Source organism: Nelumbo lutea, chromosome 3 (assembly GCF_056320005.1).
Source record: "Nelumbo lutea isolate HS-2025 chromosome 3, American lotus-T2T, whole genome shotgun sequence".
NCBI classification, from domain to species: Eukaryota; Viridiplantae; Streptophyta; class Magnoliopsida; order Proteales; family Nelumbonaceae; genus Nelumbo; species Nelumbo lutea.
The window spans coordinates 52,906,514-52,918,914 of record NC_142686.1 but is presented as its reverse complement, the minus strand read 5'-3'; positions in this window follow the sequence as shown (position 1 = coordinate 52,918,914).

Genomic DNA, 12,401 nt, shown 5'->3' with positions numbered 1-12,401 from the left:
AATTCATTTTGATTTAGATTGGTTTCAGCCGAAACTTGGTTCATTGACACCTATACTCTTATCTTACATCAATGGACCAGATATTGGCTTAATCCAATCTAATCTAATAAATATTTTGGACTAAATTGGTCTAGATCGGGTTTAATCCAATCTAATAAATATTTTGGATTAGATTGGTCTAATCCAATATATTTTGTTGGTCCATCCAATCCATCTAAATTGATTTTACACTGGATGTCTAATCCAAAACCAGTCTATTAACACTCTTACCAAAAGGAAAAAAATGTTGTTAGAAGTAGATAAAAAGATTTGTTATGTGTAGACATGGATTGATTTCAGAGCCACCCAAACGAATAGCTAACAGAGAATGTGATAGAGGAGATCAATTGATAAACTGGGTCGGGCCTCGAGATCGGAAATTTGGAATCTTGTTAAGAAGAGGTTGGGCCAGTTGCGATTCCAAGGGCTCGCTTTGATATTAGATCGGCGCCCCACAGCACATCGACCCGTGCATTAGGAACATTTCCCCGTAATAAGTTTGGGAGATATTCCCAATGCACGGTAAGACGTGGATGTAGGGCGCCCTCTGTGGGGTGCCCATGTGACCTCGTTCGCTTTTAATGAAGAGCTCTGGCATGCGACACCTAGAACTTGCACGCTACTTCGTGTTGGCGTGGGGAAAACACCAGCTCATTACCAAACGCAAAAATTCTTCTTTGGGCTTGGACACTGCTGTAGCCTAACTAGCTGTTGGGCTTATTTACATGCCCACGATATTGAAAAGCTGAAGCTTTGATGGACTGCTTGTTTTGGAGGGCTGAAGCACAATTGCTTCTGGATTTTCCAGGTGTGCCCTACATGGGAGTCATTGAAATTTTTATTAATTATTAATTACTTAATTAATAATTAAGATTTTTTTTTCATTTTTATTTTATATTTTCTTCCAATATTTATTTTTAATTCTTTGACATTTTTTAATTTATTTATTAATTAAATTAATAAAAATACCTATTTAATTAATATATAATCAAATAATTAATTAATAATTAATAATTAGATAACAAATTACTGACAATAATTAGTATTTTAATTTTATTAGTTTATATTTTATTATTAATATTACATTTTATTAATACTTATGACTTAATTAATAATTTTATTGTTTTATTATTAAAGCATTAAATTTTTTAATTGATTAATATTTTATTAGTATTTCTTTTAATTTATATATTAATTTTTAGTTAAAATATTTTATTAATTTGTTATTAAATAGTTAATAATTTATTAATCGACATGGGTCAAATATTAACTCTTAAAAATACAAGGAAGTTGTTTTTTGTTAAACAAGTTTCCCCCTCCTTTCACACTTGTTTTCCACCAAAATAGTGGGATTCCATGTCTCAAGAATTGGGATTTATAATCCCACTTTCTTTTCCATCCCACACAAACCATACATGGGAAAGGAAAAATATTAAAAAATATTTCATTTTTTCTCTTCTCATCCAACAAACCAAATGGAGTCTAAGGTTACGTTTGATTGTGGTGTAAATGCGAATCGATGTAAAACTCCATTGTTAGTTTGCATTTACACGTGTTTGTTTCTAGTGTAAAAGCAGACCGGTGTGTAAAATTCCATGCTTGGTCCAGTTGTTTGTTTTCAATGTAAAGTTTACATAAAAAATCGATGTAAACCACTTTTTCAAGATGACTTTTTCATCGTAAATCGATGTAAATGATACATTGATTTTGTAGATGTACATTTACATTGATTTTCAAATAAAAAAATCCTGGAATGGTCCATTGAAATTTTAAACTGATGGACTGACTTTTATACGGAAGAATTTTCCATCACAATCAATATTTTAGCTAAATGATAGGTTGTTTGTGTGAGACCCACCTTGTAAAGCCAAAACACCACTACATGAAAGTCATTCGAAACATGTTAGATAGTGTATGCCCTAGCTCCAACCAGACTAATGTATTATGATATTTATTAATGGATGAAATCGGAACTTTGTTATTTCATGTATGTTTTAATATGTTTCCTTATATTATTCCTTAAGTTGAACATTCATGAGACTTATGTTAAATTAGAATGTTTTCAGTTATTTGATAAACCTTGAGAGTTTATCATATCAAGGCTAACACTATTCAATTGCAAAATTGGTCAAACAATTTGCCTCAACTATTAGGGTTACACCTAAGGTACAAATGAGTGGGTGTTTAATGAATCACGAAACAAAGACTATTTCTAATTATGCCTTAGACCTTGGAGAGAGATTGACAAAATTGGAAACTTACACTTAACCCCTAACTTGATAATGATACTGTACTAAATATACACTTAACAAGTACTATTTTCAATTACGTACTGGACCTTAGAAATAAATGAACAAAATTGAAAAGTTGCACTTAACCCCCTAATTTGATAATGATAGTATACTGAGCGTTAGATTGGGTTGCTTTTGATATATCAATTAGTGAGATTCACTAAGAGTCAAATATTTGAGTATGTTGGAGCAGTTTGGAATATCACTTGAGTGGGTGATCAATGTGATAGGACCAACTACTTTGTCAGACAAAGAAATATCCTAATTTACACACTCTCTGATAAAAACCTAAAATTGACGACAGTGGATTTCAAATTATTTTTTGAATCAATTTGCAAAATATATTTATATCCATTAATAGTTTATTTTATAAAAGGATTTGTAAAAGATTTTAATCACAAGATCCATTTAAGAAGAGGGTACGAAACTATATCTTCTAGTCAAAGAAAAGGTCCTTTGTGGGTAGTGTATTGATATTATTAACTGGGAGGTTAAGAACAAGTGTTGCTTTGGTTGAAAACTTGATGGGAACTTTTCTCAGATTAAATCATTGGGTTTTGGCTCATATGATGGTTAAAACTCAAACCCCACTTATATTTAAGTGATGGGCTAGTTCTAAGCCGAATTAGATTTGGTTGATGGTTCATTTGTAGATATACTTGTTCATGGGCTGGGCTGGGCCAGGCTTTTACTCATCATTAATGGAAATACGCTAGGCCCAAGCCCGAGCCTAACCCTGATAAAAAGCCCGAAGCCCGACCTAATAAAAAAATTACAATTTTCCATATTCAAATTAGAATTAAAAATTTAGATGTTTTTTTTTCCTATTTAAATGAACAATGTGCCTACAAGATGGTTTTTTTCCCCTTTTTTTTTTACGTTTTAAAACAGTTTTACATTCTTAAATCAAAAAAATTATTCAAATGGACATAATCACATAACCCATTTTAAGTCTAATTTTAGGTCGGGCCGGGCCGGGCTCGGGACGGGCTATTTTGACAAAACCCAAGCCCGACTCGAATTTATTGCAAGTCGGGCTTTTTGGCCCGAGTTTAAGCCCGCAGGCCCATAAACATGTTCAAGCCCGTCCAGGGGCCGGGCCGGGCTCGGGTCAGGCTTTCACTCTATATTAACAGATTTTTCTAAGGCCCGAGCCCGAGCCCGACCCGACCATCGGGCCTACAACTTGGGCCCAGCCCGGCCCTCATAAAAAGCCCGAAGCTCGGGCTTGGGCCCGAGCCCGAAATTTATCCCATGTTGTTACTACTGTTGAAGCGGTTGAATAGAGAGAGAGAGAGAGAGAGAGAGAGAGAGAGAGAGAGAGAGAGAAATTATAAAGAAAAAAATAAAAAAATGTATATATTAAATTATAAATATATATATTTCAATAAATATTATATTATTTATATATTTTATATAATATATAAAATACATATGTATTTTATAAAATATATAATACTAATCGGGCCGGGTCAAGCTCAGGCCGGGCTTTTTGAAAAATCCCGAGCCCGACCCGTAACATAATCGGCCTTACTGTGTTAGGCCCGAGGTCAGGCCCGCGGGCCTAATTACATGATCAAGCCTGACCGAAGTACAAACCAGGCCATTAACTACCCGGCCCATGAATAGGTCCTAGTGTTTTAATATATGGGTCGAACCCTTATTGTTCAATTTAGAAACTTAGTGGGTTCCACGCTATATAAGGTTTGAATCAAATTGACTAGCCAAAGAGGTGAGAAAATTCAAATTACTCAAGAGGTTGATTTTGACTAATTTGATTAATCACTTAACTAGTATGACTACGAAAACAAATCGTTGGATATTTTGGGTCGAATTGGGGAAATCACTTAGTCTCTGTTGATCCTAATTTAATTAGTATTATTTCCTAATTAGAGAACTTCTAATTTAATTAGAAATTTGATTGGAAAATTCATTTTAGGACTCTAGGTGTCAAACTCTGTATAAGATAGTATAAAAGAGTTGAAACAATTTTATTTGATTCCACATTTAAAAAACTGTACCTTTACACCCAGCATGGTTTGACCTTTTTGGGCTATGAACAGCCCTTCCTTCACAATAGGCATGAAGTTTTAAGTTCAACAATTTTATTTGATTCTCTCCATTGGTATGAATGTCTTTCTTTATGGCCCGTTTGGTCCCTACGATGGATGGAAAATGGGAATATTTTCATTAGATTTCGTGTTTATTCAGTGGATGGGATGGAAAACCATGAGACGCAGGTTTTCAAAAATAATGAAGTGGGGTTGCATTAAAATGGTGCAATTTTGGTGAGAAAAGAGATATTTGGCTGGGTTTGAAAACGATGCAAATAAGGTGTGAATGCAAATATATAGAGTGTAAAACGGTTCATATAAATTGTAAAGTTAGCTTAGTTTTGCACCACAAATTTATCTTCTTACCAAATAGACTTTTAGTTGTAATGGATGCAAACACAAATTCCAATAAAACATATGGTTTTTACCAACAGCCCACTTGAATGCAAATTTATTTCTATTTTATTGACGTACTTTTACATTTTATTATCAACATAAATTTGCATTGATATGTCATTTGTCAATGCATAAATGTAAGGTTGCCAAATAGAGACAAAAACACTATTTTCAAAACCGGATCGGACCGGAAAAATCGGCTATCGGTCACATGAGCGGTTTCATTTTCCTCCAAAACTGCTTTTTCCCTCAAAACCATTGATTTTGGTCAGCAAACCACTGAATCGGCCGGTTAACTGTTCAAACGGTTTTGATCATTTTTCAAATTTTTAAATATTTTTATTTTTTTGTCAGAACGGGCCGGCCGTTCGAGTCAAACGGTCAGACCGTTCAAACCGGTAACCGGGCCCCTGACTGATTTGGTCGCCGATACGTTTTTAAAAACCATGAACGAAAATGAACCGGACTACAAATTTACCTTGAGCGAGCCCGGATTTACACTCCATTTGCATCATTTCCAAACACAGCCTTCGGGAAAATAAAAAGTATCGGGCTCTTCCACAACGGTCATGTCGCCAGCGTCGTTCCTGTCAATCTCCAACTAATGTACGACCAGAACCATGACCACCGATGATTGGTGACTATTTTCATACCATTTTTGAAGTCATCGGTCTCCTCGTAACAACGGGAAGAAATGGTCGTTCGTCAAGTAGAAGCCATTCTTTTCGCCGGTTTTTTTTTACAGATGAACATTCTTTTTGGCGGGAAGAAATGCCTCGTTCAAGACCTCTTTCTTTCTTTCCATGTGTTTCAGTCACTTAACGGCCAAGAGTCCAAAGTTGTCTTCTTTATCTTCTGCGAAGGCCAGATCCGTTTTCTTCCCATGTTTTCTTCATCGATCTACTAACCCCCTGTCTTCCCATGTCTTCCTATGTCTCAGCAACCAACACAGAGTGACAGAAATGGTCCCATCCCATCCCTTCTGGGCAACCAACGGACCATTAAGGGGTGTTCTTCAATGTGAATTGTTGTTCTTCTTGTGAGTTTCAAAAACAAAACTTGAAAATAAATTGTTTCTTAAAGAAAAAGCATGGAAAACATGTTGTTGATTGTAAATTTATATTTTGCTTCTAAAACTCAATGCAGAAAGGTGTTATAAAAACATTTTTTATTTTAAATCATACAATATATCTCATATCTTTCATAAATCATTCAATATCTGATTCCAACATTTGTTATTTTTTGACATGGAAATTTCGAAAAGAAATGAAAAAAAAAGTCACATTGTACAACACTCCCTTAAATCCGTCAATTCATTAAAAACGGTCGGAGCCAGCTTTCTGATTGCTGGTGATATATCAATTACTTTCAAACATAAAGGGATTCAAGGAGTTTATACTGAGCTGTAAAGAATTCAACGCTGGCCACATTTTCATTGTTATATTGTTCTCCTTATTCTTAATTTAAGAAGAAAAAGAAAAAAAACAAAAGGAAAAGGATTCGATTTTATTCTCTTAACTTTTAAGCAACCTAGCCTTGGAATCTTCAGAACAAGTTGGAAAGGCACAGAGCCTTGCCGTCCACATCTAGTCTCATATAGATATAGTGGAGCAAAAAATTCAAAGGCAAAAAGAGAAGAAATTAAAAGCCATTTCCTTCACATTCTGCAACCAGAAAGCTCAGAAAACATATCTTGCAATCCAAGGTAAGCTTCAAATTCTTTGTTATATATATATTTCCATTAGTTTTCTTTGAATAATAAAGCAATATTTTTTAGTCAGTCATAACCATTTTTCCTATAGCATTACAGCGTTCCTATTGATGTTGTTCTGGGTCATTTTTCCTTTTATTTTTAATTTGGAACAAAGAGATTTGAAAAAGTAAACAGAATGAACGGGGTCACCCACTTGGGTCAAACTCGTCCATTAATTGATAAACATATTATATCGCCAGTAGAGAGTCAGAGGGACCCATGGAATCTTGAGGTGCAGTCAGTTCAGATATTAAAAGCTGGAATGAGCCCTTTTGCAAACATTTGGTGTCACTCACTATGGCTGCTACATTGTACATGGGAGCTTCTCTTTACTGAATATCAACTGATATTGCAACACCCATAGCAATAAATCGCTTTTGGGGTGGCCGAATTAGTGCGTTTGGAGGTGGAATTGAAATTGAAGAAACTAAACAAATTCCATCAAGTTCTTTGGTTCCGGTTTCTGGTTTCTGTTTGGTAGGGAGAAGGCCTTCAATCCTGCATTGGGTTTTCAGAATTCCTAGGGAGGATTAGTAATTTGATCCTAGCAGCAGAAGTGGAATTGATCAATTCCATTTCCTCTCCAGGTAGACAGTAACCCAAATGAGGGATTTATTCAGATGGATAGATTAGATGAAGTTGCACGTATTCACCACATCAGCGTCTTCTTCTTATGTGGATGTTCTGGTAGGTAACTATTGTTGCCGGTGCCAAACATTTACATCAATTTTATTGATATTATATTTATATCGATTATCAATATTAAATTATACCATAAATTACACTCCCTCTAAACACGATAAATACAGACCGGAGTATTTAATTACATCAGTCTCTATTTACACCACAAACAAACACAGACTTAAGAATTTTGAATGTTCCGATTCGCTGCCATTCCAGAAACGTCTCGTGTGGTCCACCGGCCACCTACTTCAATGGACGTTCAGCCCACGTCATCCCACTGCTTTCTAGGGTGGGAGGGAGTTGTCGGAAAGTCTGTTTTGGAAACGGAATTGAGAAGTAGTGATTTTGGTAGGCTGGCGAAAGTAAGAAAGAAAGGTGCCAATAGACAATAGCTGTCTCCATGGAAATATGGAAAGAGTGCTGGCCCAGGAGGAGCTTTTTGGATAAGCAATTTGAGGTTATTAGAGCTTGAACCAAAACTATGAAACAAAAATAAAACATCAAAGCAATCTAGCCTCACAAAACTGGGACTCATGCATGGCCCTCGAACTCCATCGGTTGGCTTCTTCCATGCTTTTTGTTTGGTTTCACATCTAAAATAACAAGTGACTGCAAATTTCTTAAAGCTTTCCTTATTATTTAGTTAATTGACAAATTGTATTCTTATTTAACTATTATCTTAAATTTTGAAAGGGAAATTTCCAGATAGGTACCATGTACTTTAGGCCGAATCTCAATTTAGTACTCGAACTTTAAAACGCGATAATCTAATACCTGAATTTTCATTTTGCGACAATCTAATACCAAGTATTAACCAACCGTTAAGTAGCATGCAAAAAGATAAAAATGCCCTTCAAGTATAAACTCCCAACCTTATTCCTCTATGTAAACTCCCAACCTTCCACAATTACAAGCCATCCTTCTATTAATGATTTTTCTACATAGATTCAAAATCTGACACAAAATGAAGCTCTTTCTACTCTTTTTTCTTTTTCTACTGCTCCAAAACCCTTCTGGCTTTGAAGTCTATCGTTGACCAAACGCCAAGCATCTCTGCATTTTCCAACTATAACGAAAAGTGACACCGATCCATGCCACTAGTCCAAAATTTCCTGCATGAATGTCACCTGATACTCTGACCCTCGTGTCGTCGCAATCGCCATCTCCAAATAGAATCTCCGTGGCTACATACCCTCCAAGGTTGGAGCTCTTATCTTTCTCTGAGGTTTCTCTTTTCCCTCTCTTTTCTATTGTGGCCACCCTTGTTAAAACCCTCCGAATGCCAAAAAGAAGAATTCGAGTGGGAATGATGATTCTTTATTGCCAACGACTTTCCCCCCAACTCCTTGTTAATCTGAACAATAGAATGAATATTGTGTAGCTTACCCGGTTGGGGATTTGGATCATCCAAGAACATATCAAACGAAAGCAAGGACATGAGTGGCCTAATTGCATTCTCCCTCGCGAACTCCTCCTTGGCAAGTTGGTCGTGCTTCGCCATCCTTGAAACCAAATTGGCAACAGAAACCTAAACTCTCATTGGAGAATCACAAAGAACTTGGACAATTATGGGAATCCCAAGCTTGGTTGCGATGTGCCTGACCCTCTACTGGTCAATCGCCAAGTTAAAAAGAGCAGTGGCAGTAGCAATTTGGGCATCGAGTGAGGCCTCTTCTTTCAAGAGCTTCAGTAGAGGGGGGAACCCCACCTTCTTCGACAATAATTTCTTATTGTGGTCATTATCACAGGCGAGCGAGGTGATCTCGTTGGCATCCTCCACTCATTCGGGAAGAGGACCCATTTGAATGGCGGTTGATACGAAAATAAAGAAGATGAATGGAGAAAATAATATTTCTCTATGTTGAATTCAATGGGTTACAACCTATTTATAATAGAGCTAGGAATACAATAAAGGAAATAAGGTTGGCGACCTAAATTAGAAACCAACCTATATAGAAAACTATACAAAAAGAAAAAAAGTACAATTAGGAGATATATGTACAGCTAATTAAAAAAATATCATCCTAGAATCAAGGAGCTAATAATGGTAAAATACTAATTATGCTAACACCCCCCTCAAACTCAAGATGGAAATGTATCAGTCATCTAGAGTTTGCTAACTAGAGCACGAAAGCGAAGAGGAGAGTGAGCTTTGGTAAAGATATCTGCAGACTGATCCTGAGAAGAGACGGGAATAAGATGAACAGTACCTTCGAGCACATGATGATGAATAAAGTGACAATCAGTCTCAATATGCTTAGTGCGCTTATGAAAGACATCATTGTGAGCAATCTGTATGGCGCTATGATTGTCACAGTAAAGGGGAGTAGCAAATGAATGAGTAATTCCCATGTCATGGAATAACCATTGTAACCACAATAGCTCAGAGGTAGTGTCAACAAGAGCTCGATATTCAACTTTAGTACTGGAACAAGAGACAATCGTTTGCTTCTTACTACGCCAAGATATAAGAGAATCTCCAAGAAAGAAGCAATTACCAGTAGTGGAGCGTCTATCAGTAGGATCACCAGCCTAATCAGCATCAGAATATGTGATCAAATGGAGAGGAAGAACTGGAGTAATGAAGTCTGTGAAACAAGGTGCCCTTGACATAACGGATGATATGAAGCACAACAACATAATGAGTAGTGCGAGGAGCAAACATGAACTGACTTACAATATGGACAGCATAAGCAATATCAGGACGAGTAACAGTAAGGTATACAAGACTGCCAACTAGTTGCCAATATAAGGTGCAGTCACTAAGAGGAGTACCATCAGTGGCTGAAAAATGGGCATTAGGCTCAACCAGAGTATTAACAGTCTTAGTATCAGTGAGTCATGCACGAGAAACAAGATCAATGGCATACTTGGCCTAAGATAGATAATATCCAGATTGGTCAGAGGAAACCTCGATGCCTAAAAAATAATTCAGTCAACCAAGATCTTTCATTTCAAACTGTTTGCTAAGAAAAGACTTAAGATCTGAAATGCCCTACAAATCATCACCAATAATGATCATGTCATCCACATAAAGTAGAAGAAGTACACAACCTTGAGAGGTCTTACGAATGAACAAGGCATGATCGTAAGTGCTAGATTGAAAACCAAACTGACAAATAGTAGAGATGAATTTGGAGAATCATGCTCGAGGCACCTGCTTAAGTCCATATAGAGCCTTACGGAGACAACAAACCTGATTAGGAAGATGATCATAACCAGGAGGGGGTTGCATATAAACCTCTTCAAAAAGATCTCCATTGAGAAAAGCATTCTTAACATCCATCTAAAATAGCTGCCAGTGCTTAGCAGCAACAATTGCAATAAGTCTGCGAATAGAAGTGAGATGAGCGAATGGGGCAAAAGTCTCCTCATAATCAATGCCATATTCCCGTGTGAACCCTTTAGCTACCAATCTAGCTTTATACCTTTCAATTGAACCACCTGCCCGAGTCTTGATTTTGTAGACCCATTTACAACCAATCACAGATTTATCTAGAGGTAGATCAACTAAATCCCAAATATGAGTGCTTATAAGAGCTTGAATTTCTTCTACCATTGCTTTCTGCCATAGAGGGTCAGTACTAGCCTCGCGATAGGTACAAGGTTCATATAAAGATACAATGGTAGAATAACATTGAAAATCATGAAGAATTGAAGGTTTAGTGACCCTACCAGAACGACGTAGTAAAGTATCAAAACGATCAGGATCTAATTCATCAGAAGGAATCAAGGGCTCAGAAGAAGGCAGAACTGGAGGATCCATAGCCAAGGTAGATGCATCAGAAGAGGTTGCAGGTTGTACAGTACTGTGAGAGCTATCAGATGAAGGATTAGTAGGACCTGCAGGTAAATCATCAGAAAAAAGTGAAATAGTAGGATTAGTAAAAAAATGTGAAGATGTCGTGGTAACTCGAAATGGGGAGAGACTTGAGAACATTTTGTGTTCCCAAAAGATAACATGACGAGATATGCGAAGTCATTGGGAAAAAGGAACCCAACACCGATATCCTTTATGTTCAATACCATACCCGAGAAAACAACATAAACGTGCTTTTGGTTCCAATTTGGTAAATTCATGAGGTTGTAATAGAACAAAACAGGCACAACCAAATACACGAAGAGATTGGTAATCAGGACAATGGCCATACAACCGTTCATAAGGAGAAATGTTACCAATAACAGGAGAAGGAATGTGATTGATGGTATAAACAATAGTGAGGGCTGCTTCCCCCCAAAAATGTTCAAGACAGGAGGAAGAGATTAAAAGAGCTCGAATAGTATCAAGAATATGCATATGTTTTCGTTCTGTATGCCCATTTTGTTGAGAGGTACCAGGACAAGATCTATGAATAATTGTTCCATTTTTTGAAAGAAATTGAGTAAGGATAGAATCTCTATATTCCATAGCATTATCAGTGCGAAAAATTTTGATGGTAGAGGAAAACTGAGTCTTGATCATGGTGGCAAATTGAATATAAATTGTAGGTAATTCAGATTTATTACGCATAAGATAAATCCATGTATATCGAGAGAAATCATTAACGAAGATCATAACATAACGCGAACTACCCATGGTATTATGAGGTGAAGGGCCCCAAATATCAGAATGAATAAGATCAAAAGGTGTAGAGGAAACATAATCACTTATATTAAAAGGCAAAGCATGATCTTTTGAAAGATGACATGAAACACAATCAAAGTGTGTTGTTTTAACAAGACCCAAACACCCATTAGAAATTAAAGATCCTAATCTAGAGGTAGAAATGTGACCAATGCGAGAATGCCAGACATTAGAGGTGATAGTAGCAGCGAGAAATGGTAATTGAAGAGATGATAGCTCAAACAGTCTCCCAAACTTATGGCTTGTCCCAATGATCTTCCCCGTCTATGGATCCTGTACAGTACAACCACGAGTTGAAAAATGTAATTCAAAACCAAGTTCACATAATTGTCCAACAAATATAAGATTTAGAGATAATTTAGGTACCAAAAAAGTATTAGATAGTGACAAATGAGGTGTTGAAATAGTTCCTACACTATTGACAGTTAATGTTGAACTATCGGCAGTATGAACAATTGGTGCAATAGAAGGATGTGACTTGGAAATAAACAGAGATGAATTGGAGGTCATATGATTGCAACAGACAAAATCAAAGTACCATGATGAGGAAGTACCTGGAG